Source organism: Lycium barbarum, chromosome 5, assembly GCF_019175385.1.
Source record: "Lycium barbarum isolate Lr01 chromosome 5, ASM1917538v2, whole genome shotgun sequence".
NCBI lineage: Eukaryota > Viridiplantae > Streptophyta > Magnoliopsida > Solanales > Solanaceae > Lycium > Lycium barbarum.
In genome coordinates, this window is record NC_083341.1 from 107,876,600 (window position 1) to 107,893,372 (window position 16,773).

Genomic DNA, 16,773 nt, shown 5'->3' on the forward strand with positions numbered 1-16,773 from the left:
TCAACAACAATACCAACAATCATATCTCCAACTTCAACAATTATTTCAAATGCATTCTAACACTAGCAATCCTTTCTACACAATTCGACGACATTCCTTTTATATTCAACTCAACCACACATAGTCAAGCTAACATCAATGATTTCACATTTAAGTATTAATCCAAAATTATTCTAACATGATTCAAGAACACTTCAAACAATTCAACCAACATACCCCTTCACCCGAAACCTTCCAAATTCAATAAGAACAATAACAACATACTTTCTTTCCTTCCAATTCATGAACTATACCAATAATTCACACACTACAACATTATTTTCCATAAATACAAGAGACTACATTCAATCCACTTTGGCTTCCAAAACAGCCCACAACAATTTCAACTTCAATTTGAATCATTAAACTCTCATTTTCATCATAGAATTCATGACAACAACAACCAAAATACTAAGTAAAATTGGTCCCTTATTTCTACACAACACACAAGGCCAAGCACCACATATACACGGCCACAACATACATCCATATTTTCATGAATTTCATCCATTTCTACATACCACAACATACACAACCACCTATAACATATAAAAGAAGATTAATTCTTACCTTTTTCCCTTAACTTCTCACTTGGCTATGATTATGAACTTGCAACAAAGAGGGGTCTTCTTGCTCCAACAATTATACCACGTTAAAGAGGACCTTCAAATTAGTAAGAATACTAGAAGAAAATATTTTTTTTGGATCAAAATTGGAGGCTTCCATTTCTTATTCTCTTGGCCGAATATGGCCCTTTGGTTTTGTCTTCTCCAAGCTTCTTGAATTCTCTCTAAGGATGAAGATGAAAAATGAGCAAATGGGTCATCTTTATTCACTTTTATTTAACTCCCATGTGGGCTTTAGCCCACCCAACTTGGACGACCCACTTGGCCTTTTCAAGACCATTATATATTTTTTTTTTGGAATTCATGAAAAATTATTTCTCCAATTTCCAAATTTTGCCCTTAGCCTTCCTCCATATTTTCTATGAGCCATCTTGCGAATTTCCCTTTTTGCCCCTATCCTTTCTTAATATTTGCACTTCAAAACTTTCATGAACAACTTGTGTGCTAAACAAGGTCAAAAATATAGCCTTGCCCTTAACTTCCCGCAATTATCTTAAATTATCCGAATACGCAAAATACGGGATATAACAGGTTTACTTTATTTCAAACTAGGTCGTCCACCCTAAAATTGTGACACTTTACTTTATTTCAAAACTTGGTCGTCCACCCAAAAATTGCGACACTTTACTTTATTTCAAAACCGGGGTGTCCACCCTAAAATTGTGCCACTTTAATTTATTTCAAACTAGGCCGTCCACCCTAAAATTGCGACACTTTACTTTATTTCAAAGAGGGTCATCCACCCTAAAATTGCGACACTTTACTTTATTTCAAAAGCAGGTCGTCCACCATAAAATTGCAACACTTTACTTTATTTCAAAACCGGTTCGTCCACCCTAAAATTATGACACTTTACTTTATTACAAAAATGGGTTGTCCACCCTATAATTGCAACACTTTACTTTATTTCAAAACTGGGCTGTCCACCCTAAAATTGTGACACATTTGGGTTGGCCACATCGAAGTGGAATACCACTTATTACTGAAGTGGATTGTCCTGGGACAAGACACTTAGATTCGAGATGACGTCATAAGGATGTCGCTTCGATTATGTTTATAGTGCATTTTCTACTAACAGTGTTACCTTAGATTTTGCAGTATAAGCAACTCACAATGTGGAAGTTTTTTTTAGCAGCGAACCGGGGCACATTGCAGAGGAGAGGAATAGACTCTTCGGGTGAGAGTTGATGGACACCTTTCACCAACATCAAAGTACGCTCCTGAGAAGGCATGTAGGTAACCATGTCAAAATCACTCTACCAAAAGCAAAAGAGTCATCACCTTTGAGTAAGGCGTTCTGTGTAATCTCCAAAACCTACACTGGGCACCACCAGTCTTCTTTTCAAATCTAGATGACAACATACTTAAAATACGTGAAATTATGTCCATGCAAAGACTTAACTATGAGTGTGAAGCATGCCATGACCATAGCTTAGAAGTTGCAAGCCTCTTTTCCGTACTCAAAAGTTCGTAGTCATCTTTCCCAAACCAAAGGTTACTTCTGCATAAGGAATATCCTTTTTCTTCCGATCGAGTCGAACTGTATACAACCTGATTCCTGAGGATAGAGATATGTAGGCGAACTCACTGTCAGAGCTCGGTCGTAATCTAAACTCCCCCCAATCAAGTCCCAAGTTCAAGTCTCAAAAGTTCTACACCTGGGCAATTTTGAAAACTTTGTAAAAAATCGAGTCGAACTACAAGTGGTCTGAATTCTCATAGAGCCTGAGATATGTAGGAAACCCAATGCTAAGGTCAGACCATGATTTTCAAAAACTGCATGAACTTTTCGCTTTAAGAGATGAGTTGATTTGGTTAGTCAAAAACCGGGTTTATCAAATTTCGTTGCCCAAGGACTGCTCCGCCATCCCTGCACAATGAAGAGGAAGCTGTTGAAACTCAATTTTTGCCCTCCAAAAATTCAAATTAACTAGTCATGCTTCTTGAATCGCAAGCAGAGTAAAATATCTATTCAAAAATCAAAAGATACTTGTTAAACTAGTTTTAATGATATTTCGCCATTTCATTTGGAAAAATATCCTAATATATATATATATATATATATATTACGTATAACGTTAAGTATTAATTATGTCTATTTTATCAATTAGAAAATCAATTTATGCAAAAACCAAGTGTTTAATTAAGTACGCATTTTAATTGTCAAACTTTAAAGTAATATTTTACTCTGTTAAAATGAAGAAGCTTAATTAGTTAGTTGAATATTTAATTTATCTCAAACTTATTTCAAGAATTGATTTCAATTTGAGTTTAAATTGACCATTTCTACAAGCTTTGGTTGTAATGCAACAAGGGTATTCTTTAAACCCAATTATGGCAACATTCTCAAATCGAAATCAGGTTCTTTTCTAGCCCAAATATCCAGCCCAAATCCATGAACCAACCTGGCCCATTTCTTAATTTCAAAAATACCAAGGACCCTTTTGTTTCTTTCACTCTTCAACAAAACAAAGAGAACGAAAAACAAAACCTTATTCCCACGCTCCAAACCATGCGAACCCAACTGTATTTTGCCATTTTTGGCCAAATTGCAGAAGCTTTTTAAGTTTCCAGATTTTGCTTTGCCATTTCAGGCAAAGTTTTTATTGTCCTAGTCTTTATCTTCAGAAGAAAACGGTAACATACTGCTTTCTTCTTTTTCTTTGCAATTTTGTGGGATTTCAAAGGTTTCTATACGAATTTGAGTTAGGATTTGGATCCCAAGGCTATTTTCTGAAAGTCCCACATCATTTGAAGTTAAAAAATTGGGACTTTTGGTTCTCCTATAAATAGGACCCTCTCCCCTTTACTTTAAGAGAATTCAGAGGCCAAAAAATTGGTCTTTTACACCTCAAATGGGTTTTTGACAATCCCAAGAGTGAGAACACTTAGAAACCCGGCTAAGCCATTGAGTTTCAAGGAAGTTCTTGCTCAAGTTTAATTTTTGGAAATCGTTTCCGCTCGTCGGAAGTCGATTCAGGTGAATAGTGATTGATTCAACGTTTGTCGCCCCCGTCGCTGCTGGAAAAAAAGGTAATATCCAAAATTCCCTTTCCTTGCTTCTTATTTCAGTTCATTAGCCTGTTTGTGCTTAGTTTATGATAGTTTGTACATGTTTGATTGTTATCTTAGTCTAAAATTAGCTAATTTGGTCATCTGTTTATGTAGGCAAGCCTATTTATTTTGTTTTGTTGTTAAGTAGTAGAAGTGCTAGCATAGCTCACTTTTAGTTTAGTTATGTGTTTTCACTTGGCTTGTTTTCTGCTCATTTGTTAGTTAATGATGGTTAGTATGATCTCTTGTTTGGTTGTTGATACATAGATCATTAATGTGCTAAGTTTGATCAGTTTCAATGCTTAAGGGTTGTTAAGTATTGCCATTGGTTAAGTGAACTGACATTCTGCCTATATCATGTATGAGTTATATAGTATTAGCTCATAAGGTAGTTTAGTATAACTTAATCTAAAAGGGGCTAATCACTTTGGCAAAATCACTTATATAGTATTCTTGTGTTTCTTAGATGTTAATATGTTGTAGATTACTATCTACTCAGGTGTCAATATCAGGTCCTTAAGTCAGTAATTAAAATCCTGAGGTTTGATAGCATTTAATCTATATATGATTCTGACTAAATGCTTAAATGTTGAGTTGTTGAACCAAAAATAAGCTATATGTTGAAGATAGGGTGCTACCAAATGGTTTTTTCAAAGTCTTAATATATGCTTAGTTAAGGTGCTAATTTGTTCAAGTTTTAAAGAGTTGTCTTATCGCCAAACTGAAACAGTGTGTGATGAAAATTCAGCTTTTGCTAAGCCCAGGTCCTTCACCTATTTTCTACTTTCAATATGCCTACAATATCAATTGATGGGTATGTTTGCAGTTAATCTGATAATTAGCTGGTTCTGAAGATTCTGTTGGTTATCCTCACCTTTTCTTTCAGTTTTATAAAACAAATGTTGTTGGGAATTTCTTATTAAAAAGAAAAGAGGATGTAGAAAGTTAAGCCTAGATGTTTGGTCTTAACTCTAATTCAAAAATATTTTAACTACCAGTATGCTTGACCCTGCTTATATGTTCTTGAGAATTAAATCTGGTTCTTAAAGAAAACTTAAGGCTGTATCAGATTAGTGTGTTGTTGTATATGACAATAAGCTAATTTGTTCAAGTTTTAAAGAGTTGTCTTATCGCCAAACTGAAACAGTGTGTGATGAAAATTCAGCTTTTGCTAAGCCCAGGTCCTTCACCTATTTTCTACTTTCAATATGCCTATAATATCAATTGATGGGTATGTTTGCAGTTAATCTGATAATTAGCTGGTTCTGAAGATTCTGTTGGTTATCCTCACCTTTTCTTTCAGTTTTATAAAACAAATGTTGTTGGGAATTTCTTATTAAAAAGAAAAGAGGATGTAGAAAGTTAAGCCTAGATGTTTGGTCTTAACTCTAATTCAAAAATATTTTAACTACCAGTATGCTTGACCCTGCTTATATGTTCTTGAGAATTAAATCTGGTTCTTAAAGAAAACTTAAGGCTGTATCAGATTAGTGTGTTGTTGTATATGACAATAAGCTTCTTAGTTGTTGCATAATGAGCCCTCTTTCCCTTGGATTACTTCATTCTGCTCTGTCTAGAGAATGGAATCATGTGTATGTTGAGATAATACATCTTTCAAAGCTGGTTTTCTCCTAAATAGACAAGCTGATCCTGGATCCCTTTAAGATATTTTTACTTGAAATGTTGGCTGACAGTGGTTGACTTTGATTTTCCTATTCCAGTTGTTTTTCCTTAAATTTTGGTATCTTCCCTTTGCAAATAAGTTGTGTTCAAATATGAAAAATAAAGTAGAAAAGGAAACCTTTTGCCAAATGTTCTGGATGGTTGAACCTTCTCAAAAGAAACTGCCGTGCTGCCAGTTGAATGCTTTGCCTTTTAACTTACTGTCAAATCCTTGTATAAATTGTTATGTGTGCTTAAGAGAATTTCATATCCTCCTAAAACTAGTTAGTAATGGCTTCTGTATATGATTTAATATACCATAAGGTGTTCATTTCCCTTCTTGATGAGTCTAGCTCCTAGAATGATTGTTACCTTTTTTAGAAGAGATTCAAAGTGCTTTTATGTTGGTTCAAGGAAATGGTTTGTATCTTTGAGTGTTTGCCCATCTCCCAGAACTGTGCTCCCTGAGTGTTCACTAATCAAGAATCAGATTTAACCAGGAGTAAAGTTCACTTATGAGGAAACTTCAGTTTATTTAAAAAAGGAATAGCTACTGATCTTTTCAATTTTTTTTTTTGGTTTCAACTTCAGCCTCCCTTTTTTTTAGAGGAATGTTGTGGAAGACTATATGTATATCTTTCCTAAAGTTAGTTTGAGATCAAGTATTTGCTAAAAGTAAGTCTTCAAAACAGTAAGTCTTCAAAACAATAAAGATCTTCAACTTTTAAAAGTGTTTGTTAAGATTAGTTATATCCCTCTTTTGTGATTCAACCTGCATTTAAAGCATTTCCTGATAAGTTTAAGAAGTAAGAGAACTAATGGCATTTATCTAAGGCTGTCATCTTCCCCAAAACTTGGTTTCGTGCAAATGATTGAAGTTGTTTGTTTTAAAAGTATTGTCCTGAAAAATTTAGTCACTGTTGTTGTACAGAGGCAATTCTGTATTCAGTTTTTATTTTTATTTTCAAAACAACTACTGGTTTGATATTGAGGGCTTTTCTAGTGGTATAAATGGTTTCAAAAGATTGTGGTCTAGTGGTTCACCTTGTGTTAAGTTGATATGCTTACTTTAACCTTCTTTAAACTGAATGGGGGTAGGATCAATATATTTGGCACACTTTGTGTGGTATTAACAAACTTCTTTTACTTCATCTATGTTTGAGTTGTGGGGATTACCCTTTAAGTGTTCTGTTGAATCAACTTTAGTTCTAAAAAACAGGATCTAGCTTCATTATGTAGGTTGACTGTGCGAATGGAAACTATATTCTTGTCGTGGTGTTTGTCGAGTCTTTAAATTCACTGTTGTTCACTCTTTAAGCTCACGTTTTCCTGAAAGCCAAGGTAAGTTTCGGGTTCGGCTTAGCCTCCTCCAATAGCCTGCCATGCCGAGGTTCTAGAAACCGTTGGATCTTGCGCGGCATCGGAAACATAGATGGTGGTAACCCCCCCCCCCCCCCCCCCCCCCCCTCCTTTGTTGCCTCAGTATGTTAATGCATGATGTTTTGTTCTATATGCTTATAGGCAGTCTTTGAAAGGTCATTTCTCCTTTAAGATGCATGTTGAATTGATGCACTGCTTTTTCATGTGCTGGTTTACTAGCTGCTATACTTTGTTTCATTGAGATGTTCCGAGTGCTTTGATGTCTCTATTAGTTGGCAAAGGCTGTGCTTTAAAGTATCCTATAAACAAGTTAATTTTCTAAATGTTTAACTTTTAAAGACTAGCATGAGTTCTATTACGATGGTTCCTGTACACTCTTGGTTAAGAATTGAGATAGTGTTGATGAAATTATTCACTTTTAAAAGACTTGGAAACTTGAAGCCTTTATCATTTTCCCCTATTTTGAACCAAGACTAGGTAATGATATTTTTATTTATATTTCATTTTTGCTACTGTTTTTGCTGGGAACTATTTCTCGATACTCAATTCTTCTCTGCCCTTCTTTTCTTTGCATGACTTGGGGATTTTCAAATCCCAATTGTTCTGGAGTTGCTGTTGAACTTGGGAAAATCTATTGCATAATTGAGAGGATCCTTCACTGTTGGCTGTTATATTTTGAATGACTGTTGCTGTGTGCTATTGATTTGGGCTGAAAACTGTTGATGTTACACCACATCTAAGTTGTTACATTTTGAGTAAATTTGTTGTTTCATCCCTCAAGCCAATAGATGCCATTAGTTGCAGCCTTGTGGCAGTTTATTTGCTGCGTTTGGGCCCATTGTGATTGCCTTTCTAGGGCAGTGTTGGCCTACTACACTTTGATTGATTGTTGGGCGCGGCGCTTGAGCTGTTGCTACACTTGGATGAATATTTCCTCTATTTTTGATCAGCCATATTTGAGCCAACTTGTTATTGTTACACTCGAATGGGAAGGAAAATGGCTGCTGCTCATTTTGAAACCTTGCCATGAGTTGCTATGGCCATTTGTTGTTGTCTGCCACTGTCTTGCTGCTAATACAAGGCCAAACTAAGGGCAGATCTGAACTAATTTGCTGTTACGTTTTGAGACTTTCGCTGCTGCATTTTGCTCAGTATTATGCCACTGATGTTGTGTTTTGTTTAGAATGTTGTAGCTATATCTTTGGCTAAAGATTTGATATCTGAATGCTATTACAGAACAACTGCTATCACTTCTGGCATTTTTTCTAAAAAAAGAACATGTGCTATACTTTGATAAATTTTCTAAAAAAGAACAGGTGCTATACTTTGATAAAATATCACTGATTTGAATATATACTACACTTGGGCCTGTGAAAAAAACAAAAAGATTTTTGAGGCCATGCCTAGTCCGGAAAGGTTATCCCTCGGTTTAGGCAAGGATGATCTCACATTTATATCACGAGGTAGGAACCGATATGCTCTTGACAAGGCAACTGGAATGACCCCTAGTTTGCAACCACGGCATTATTTGGGTTCTTTTGCCATATTCGGAACCGTGAGTCTGAGCCTACTTAATTAAAGCTCTCAAAGATTGATACAGGTTCAAGGGATGTTATTATTTATGTTCCTAAACATCACCCTATTTGGGGGGGGGGGGGGGGGGGGGGGGGGGGCGGGGGGTATCATTTTGACTAACTACTTTTCTTTTCATTGTGCAAGGAACCAATATGACAAGCACGGAAAGCAAAAGTTCGAGGACACGATAAAAGGATTGGATGCTTGGAGCTTCGGATGAAAGATTAGAAGGGTATAGAAGAAACAGAACAAGGTTGCCGAATGATTTGGGCCCAAGGCCTTAAAAGCTAAACTTTCTTTCCTTTCCTTTAGTATAAGTTTTACATTATTTTCTGTATGATATGCAAATACACATTTGTATAGATATTGAAACCCCTACAGGTTAGAACCTGGATTTGGATAGACGATGTTTCAAAACTATATCCAAATGATAAAGGAGTTGTATTCAACTTGATTAAAATAAATAAGAGTGAAAGTATATTTTTCTTGCAAAAGAGTTGATTATTTCTAAATACCTCTTTAAAAGTATATTTTAATTTGAGAAAAGAAAGAAAAAGAAACATTTGGGTAGACTCAACTTAATGAATTCAAATAAGTAGAATTTCCTCCAAAATTCGAGTTTGGGAAAATAGTTCTGAGGATATGGTTGACTGAAGAGATAAAATGTGAATAATGTATGAATTAAATAAAGGTTGTACATATACATATATATGTATATTTTTCTTACGTACAAACACATGAAATTAGTTTTAGATGAGAAATGGTTTGAGTTTTCTTATTATTTTGAATCCGTGTACATGTGTATGAAATTAATTCCATTTTAGGTGTTGGGCTTATCTGGGCCTGACATACTTCACATATATATTTTGAAAAAAATCGGCATTGCCTTGGTCTAAAATCTTGGTTCTTTCCCACCGGGCTTGGGCCCCAAACTTACTCATTCATTTTTTGGTGTTATTTTTAGTCTGAAACTCATCCCAATTCATGTAAAAATATGCTCTTTTAACCTTTGAAACTATTCCAATTTTAAGGAAAGGTCGTAATAGTTTTGATTTTTTTGAAACCCTTTTTTTCTATTTAGACTTGCATTTATCAAAGTTGCTTTGCTGCTCTTGAAATAAAAATCGTTAGGTCTATTTCGGGGTTTTGAAAATTCTTTTGGGATCCTAAAGTCAACTAAACGGCATACGTACCGTTGTCCTAAAGCGACTGGTTCTAACATAAAAATTCCAATATAATGTGATGTTTTACATGTTCATACAAATACAACATTCAAGATTAAAATAACATAAGCAAAGAGAGGATTAGGCTAGGGGTGCGCACCAAACCCCTAGTTAACCATTTTCACCCAAGGCTAGGCCTTCATCCGCATCTATAATATCAGCATCTAAACCCCTAGATAGACTTGTTTGTGTTATGGATGAATTGAAGGCCCAAAAGGTTTTGGCTTGGACCAGCTCAAGTGGCCCATGAAGTGGAGAGGGAAAAAGAAGGGGAAAACCCAGTTAGTTTATATTTACTTAACTTATCGAACAAATAACTATACACATATATGTATCCAATTCATTCACAAGTCATGCAATTAAAGTATTTGTACATGTGCTATTAGGCTTCACTAGTGGGGATTTAGGAAGTAAAGGGGAAAAGTCATCACCATCCGTATTCCTGAAGCGGCACATGATCCAAGAGGTTTCTAAGACCAGACCCCAAAATTACCTTAATTTCCTAGCCAGTACAGTCATGGAAGGAAAAATGATAAAAAAAAATGATAAAAACAGGGTCTTACACTCATACACAAGCATGGCATAGATTGACACATATGGACATAGTATAACCAAAAGCAAACAGAGGTAAATAGGTATGGTATGGCCATAAGCAAATTGTTATTTATAGGTATAGTATAACTAGTAGCAAACTGAAACAAATGGGCATGGTGTAAACATGAGCAAGAACCAAAACACATGGTCATAGGGTAAACAAAAGCAACTGCAACATATAGATATGAAGTAAACAAAGGCAAAACCAAGACACATTATCATGGGTGAACAAAAAGCAAACTTCAGTACTGATATAGTGCAAACAGAGGTAAACTATATGTTTATATTCATAAGGATAATGCAGAGTTATTCACCATGTGGCCTTGATACAAGGAAAATATATGACTTATGCACAGCCAAGGCAAGCAAACATATAACTGAATTATGGCAATGCTTTAATATTAGATAAACTTACACAGAATACAGGTTTGCAGGAAGACATGGTCTATCACTCTAATGGACATATCATGGATAAAACTTAAGCAGATGGGATTAGATTTCCCTAGTTGGGGCAATTATTTACAGGATAAACAACACACAAAATAAATAATTGGTCTCCAACTACTGTGATACCAACAAAAGCGGAGCACATACATATCTAAATATGCAAGGAGTCAGGATCCTACTGAGCCTAATGGCCACCAACATAAAGCAGCACTACCTTAGAAATAAGCAGTTGCAGATAAGGCAAGTATCTATAGTGCAAACAGGGCCAAATATAAACAATATCAAAATGTTCTAAGTCCAAGTGACCTTATGTATGATATGATGTCTTCAGGGAGGAGCAACCATATTTAAACACACATATTATGAGCAAACAAAATGCCAGCAGTCCCAGACATGTGCAGATGATGCAAACTATCATTATAGATTCCAACTGATTCCATTATGACAACACAGATGGATCAAATAACAATATGAACCTTATGGAAGATACAAATGTAGAAAAGATAAAGAAAAGAGTGCAAGAAGAATAGTGCATGCTCCTGCTCCTTATCAATGTTCTCACAGAAAAAAGACAAAGTATTATATGACCTTTCAAAAATAAAGTAGTTTAAGGTTCAGAGTTTTGAATCCCTTTTAGACCTTCCCCATTTACTCCTATTCTATTGCAGAAAACAGATTAATCCCATAAGAAAATGTGCATGAATTAGCTCATCATTCATAATTAGTGGCCTGCCCTTAACTCTCTCACCTTTTACCTAAACAATATTCACAATTCACCTAGAATCATTTCAAAGCTCACTTCTGTTACTGTTATGCCCCTGGCTGATGCTTAATGCTTTTCTAAGGATCAGCGAATTTAGGCTAGTAGGATTAGGGACACGTCTTAAAGGTTCAAGACATGGTACATTATTTAGAGTATAGCAAAGAAAAGCTTAATACATTCCCATGTCATCATACTACTAAATTAAACTAATATTAAGCTACTCCGCTTTTCCTTTCTTTAGTATTCTAGCGTTTTAAGAAACCAATTCAAGCACAGACAAGACTAAACTAATGCATACACACACCCTATGTTAGTCTTATCATTAATTAAGCCTAAACAGATATTACAGGGTCCTTACAACTTATACTATCTAAGACATTTGACTCATTTTCAGTAATCAGTAATCATACACCTACTTGAAGTCTTTCTCACTTTCTAGTTTTAATCAATGCCTACAATCATCAAGTTAATGTGTATCACCTAGTTCAGTCAAATAATCCCTAAGGTACACTTGAGTAAGTCAGTAAGTTCATGTGAATCCAAACATCAAGTATTATAACCAAGTTTAGTGATCTAAGTGAACAACCATTAATGCAAAGGGAAGTTCATTTTAAACACCATTTGATACAATGATGGGGAAAGGCAACCAAGTGTATAAATATTGTAAGTTTCATCCCATAGACTTGTGGGATATGCCATGACAATATTTTATTTAGGAAGATACTTATGAACCAAGTGGGACTTGGTCCTTTTTCAATCTTCTCTCAAGATGTCTTTAAAAAGACTTCTCCATTGTCAAGCGGTCTATACTTACATATCTACACTCATGGTCCTCTCCTCCCATCCTTGAACCAATTCAAACATGCTAAGGGGGTTGGACAACTTAGAATGTAAAGCCAAATTAACTTAAAATTTTACCTACAAACCTATTTTAAACTCTCTTTATTCAAACAGGACTTAGAGAATCCTATATGTTCAATCCTATTTTAGGCCTAAGCAAACTATGTTATCAACAGTCATTTCTAGACCCTGTTCCTTATCAATGTACAAAACCAGGTTTCATATTTTAAAATACAAACCTCAATCTCTCAACTATTCAAGACCTAGCAAAGTATAACTAGACCTGTTTTACTTCACCATCTTCATACTACTTTAAATTATCAAATTGACACTTAAGGTCACTTATTAAACCAGAGCCAGTCCATGAAGAAACATTAAAGCAGATTCAAGAACTTATAAAACACCAGCTTACTTTCATAACATAAGTTGCTCCGCCAATTAAACAGGACACACAATGGGGTTTGGGAAAAGGAACAAAGGGATCAAAGACAACAAAAACAAAATTTCCAGATCCTTGACAACTATTTCTCTCCCATTTTTACATCTTTCAATTCTTAAGGCAGCCAATAATCAGGTTAAGACCTAACAACCACCTTGCTAGTTAGCAAAACCAATCACATTCATTTCAATCAACTTCAATTTAGACCTGATCCTAAAAGGTTTACCCCTTCTTTCAAATTCTAACAAACCCTTTAGAGCTTAAACATATAGTCTAGTTTCAAGATATAGGACTTGTAATATGAGCCACATCAAGATAGGTTTGTGAATACCATATGTTTAAGCCAAACAAATTCAGACAGGGGATTGAAACACTCAAACAAACCAGACCAGGTCCATATTCAGGTATCTAATCACATTAGTTTTAAGATTACTAAAAAGATCTAGGTAGTTTAAAACATATTCTTGTTTAAACTAGGTGGAGCCATGATCACATAAGCTTCAACTACTAGTTAACCAACTAGTTGAGTCAATATTAACTAAAAAGCCAAACTGAATCAAACTCCATTTCCAATTGCAAACTAGTTGAGAAAAACTATTAGTTAGTTCTGGTTTTATCTTACTCTATATGAATGAGATCATTTAGGATGAAAAAACAAGTTCAAGATACATCAACCACATTTTCTCAGAGCTTAAGTTGAAGCATGAAGATCATCTAAGTAAAACAACCTACCGTGAAGACTAATCAACTCATATTAAGCAAGTTTCAGCATTGATATTCAAGCTGGTTATACCATCTACTTAAGTAAGTCATAAACTAAGTATATAACTAAACAGGACATCATTTAACAACATAAACTAGTATTAGCAAGTACTTAGACTAAGCAAGACCCAAATAGACTAGCTAGTCTAACATCTTTATACTAAGCAAAATCTAAATGAGGGAAACAAAATGATAAAGAATTACCTTTTATATGCGCAACCGAGAAAAGAATGGACCTTGGAGCCTTGTGCTTCCAATTTCGAAACTCAGCCACACAAAACACAAAACAAAAGAAAATAATTTTTAGAACTTAGGGGAAACTCCAACTTTTAAGGTCAAAGTTTAAAATTTTTATACTGAGAAGCTTAAACTCAAAATTCTAGCCTCTTGAGGTTGTCAAAAAAACTTGTGAAATAGTGAGGGTTGGGGTTCTATTTATAGAACCCCAAAAATCTTTCAACAAAGTAAAGCACCGATGTGGTACAAGGTGGTTTTTTCAGATGCAAACATTCATATTATGAACTTAACGGCTAAGATTACTGAAAAATACAACGTATATGGTCGGATCTGACCCATCTTAGGTCGATCCGAGCCAAACATTGAGGAACCAATAGAAATTCGATCGTACCAGCACACAACAATAACAAAGATATAGAAAAATCGAATTGCTTGACTAAAAAATTGAAAAAAAAAAGTAAAAGGGAAGAGATTAGCACTGCGTTTGGAGGGGACTTAGATGAAAAAGCATGGAAACATTAATTGTTACGGTATTGTTTCACCGCAATGGTTATGTAGTTGTTGTTACTCTGAATCCTCTGTAAATTTTCCATTTTAGGCACGGAGAGAGACGAGATGATGAAAGCGGCGCCTAGGGTTTGTGAGAAAAGGGAAAGAGAGAGAGAGAGGAGAAAGAAGAGAAGGGTCTCTTTGGTTTGACGAAATTTGAGGGAGTATAATGTGGCATTTGCCCCTCTTAAATTGGGCTTGGGCTGGGTCTGGTCCGCTAAGCGGACTGGGCCTGGTCTTTGATTTAAAAAGAAAGAGGGGTGCCCTTATGTACGTACATCATACGTGTATAGTCACGTATATTAGATGTATATACGTGCATAAGGGGTAAAATGGGTAGACCAAATAAGTGAAAAATGCTGAATATGGATTATTGATCATATTATAGTAATTAAGACATAATTAGCCTTTGAATTAATTTAAATATACAACTAATTATGTAAGTAGGCTCAATTTGTAAATATAGCCTTAATTGGTTTCAATCTTAATTGATTGTTGCAATTATGGCCATTTTTTAGCTTAATTAGACAATTAAAGTTTAATTAGATTAATGACCTTAATTAATTTGAGCCAAATTCAGCCATTTCAATTAAGGCCATAAATGGCTAATTTTACAAAATTGATCCAATTGCTTTAACCATGAATTGGCTAACTCCATTGTGGCCATAACGCAAATAATTAAATGATTAAAAACCAATTTTGCAATAATGCTCCTTTAATTGATTAACTAGCCTAATTAAACATTTATAGACAATTATGAATAATTTTAACAAAATATACAATTACACAAAATTAAAGATTAAGAGGTAAAATGGTCAATTATTTTAATTAATCAAACTCCTTGGATTAAAGGGAATAATGTATTTGCTAATTCGATTTTTGATAATTTAAACAATTAAATAAATGTTTATTTTAAAATTTCTTTTCTTTGATTAAATCTAACAAATATCTCATAAATGTCATAAAATGTACCAATTAATTCCTAAATGACTTATAATATCATAGAAATTATTTTATCAATTTAAAGGAGTAAAATATTGACCTAAGCAAATTTATAAAATTGTTTTGACCTCTAAAATGCATGATTCATCTTGCTTGTCATCCAAGGACTCTGAGTAATTAAAATAAATTACAGGAGGTCAAAAATTAGGTGTCAACAGCTCCAATCCCACCAATCTCTCATTCTATTTCCTAACTTTGCTCACTCTGTATAGCTCATTGTAACACTCCCCCTCAAGTTGGTATGTAGATGTCTTTGATACTCAACTTGTCCAATGAGTTGTTAAATGGTATACTTGGAACAACTTTCGTTAGCCTGTCTACTAACTAGTCTTCTGATTTTGTACATGGAAAAAAAGTTTATCTCTAATGAAATGTCGATCTACTTCAATATGTTTTGTTCTGTCATGTTGAACAGGATTCTGAGCAATTCATATAGCTGACTTGTTATCACAGAACATCTTTATTGTTGAACTTGTGTCAAAATCGATTTCGGTTAATAACCTCTTCAACCAAAGAAGTTCACAAATTCCCTTATTCATACTTCTGAATTCTGCCTCTGCACTAGATAAAGCCACCACATTTTATTTCTTGCTTCTCCAAGTAACTAAGTTTGCTCTAGCAAAGGTCAAATAACCAAATGTTGATCTTCTATCTATTGCACTTCTAGCCCAGTCCGCGTTTGCATAACCATCAATATTCAAATGGCTATGTTTCTTGAACATAAGTCCTCTTCCAGGAGATGACTCTAGGTATTGTATAATACGAGTGACCACTCCCATATGTTCTTCACTAGGATTATCCATGAATTGACTAACAAGACTCACTGCATATACTATTTGCAGTCTTGTATAGGATAGATAAATCAACTTGCCCACAAGCCATTGATACCTCCCTTTGTTTATGGGCGTCAGATTCAGATGCTCTTTTAGTCCATGATTTTGGACTATAGGAGTGTTAACTGGTCTGCAATTTAGAATTCTTGTTTCTGCCAATAAGTCAAGAACCTATTTTCTTTAGGAAAGGAAAATTCCTTCGCTAGATCAGGCCACCTCTATCCCAAGAAAAAAATTAAGCCCTCCGACATTCTTCATTTCAACTCTGCAGCTAAATATCTTTGCAACTTCGTAATCTCTTCTTAGTCATTCCCTTTGATTATCATATCATCAACATATATAAATAAGGTTGCCACTACACATCCTCGGTGATTTAAGAATAAGGTGTGATCAGCATTGCTTTGCTTGCAACCTTGTCTCTAAATGGCTACGCTAAAGAGTCCAAACCACGCCCTTGGTGACTGTTTCAATCTGTATAACGCTTTGTTTAACTTGCATTCAGTTCCTGCCTGTGAAGCAACAAAGCCTTGAGGAATTTCCATATACACTTCCTCTTCAAGATCACCATGTAAGAAAGCATTTTTCGCATCAGATTGATGTAATGGGCAATTCAAATTAGCAGCAAGCGAGGATAGCTCGTACGTGACTACTTTAAGCGATTTTGACAACTTTTTGTGCTAACATAGTTAGCTATTGGGTATTTTGCTTTCTTTTCTTCAATATATAGGGAGTATCGATTCGGTGGTTG

General features: G+C 34.9%; 2 long non-coding RNA genes across 2 annotated transcripts; one reads left to right on the forward strand and one right to left on the reverse strand.

The window, feature by feature from the left end:
- The first annotated feature begins 3,136 nt into the window (after positions 1 to 3,136).
- LOC132641106 (uncharacterized) lies at positions 3,137 to 8,830 on the forward strand. Its single transcript, XR_009582686.1, has 2 exons — positions 3,137 to 3,698; positions 8,481 to 8,830. It is a non-coding gene; the product is annotated as an uncharacterized LOC132641106 (long non-coding RNA).
- Positions 8,831 to 9,549: 719 nt separating this feature from the next.
- On the reverse strand, positions 9,550 to 14,331 carry LOC132641107 (uncharacterized). The gene is made up of 2 exons (XR_009582687.1): positions 13,609 to 14,331; positions 9,550 to 9,783 (listed from the first exon to the last, which is right to left on the reverse strand). It is a non-coding gene; the product is annotated as an uncharacterized LOC132641107 (long non-coding RNA).
- Positions 14,332 to 16,773: the final 2,442 nt, after the last annotated feature.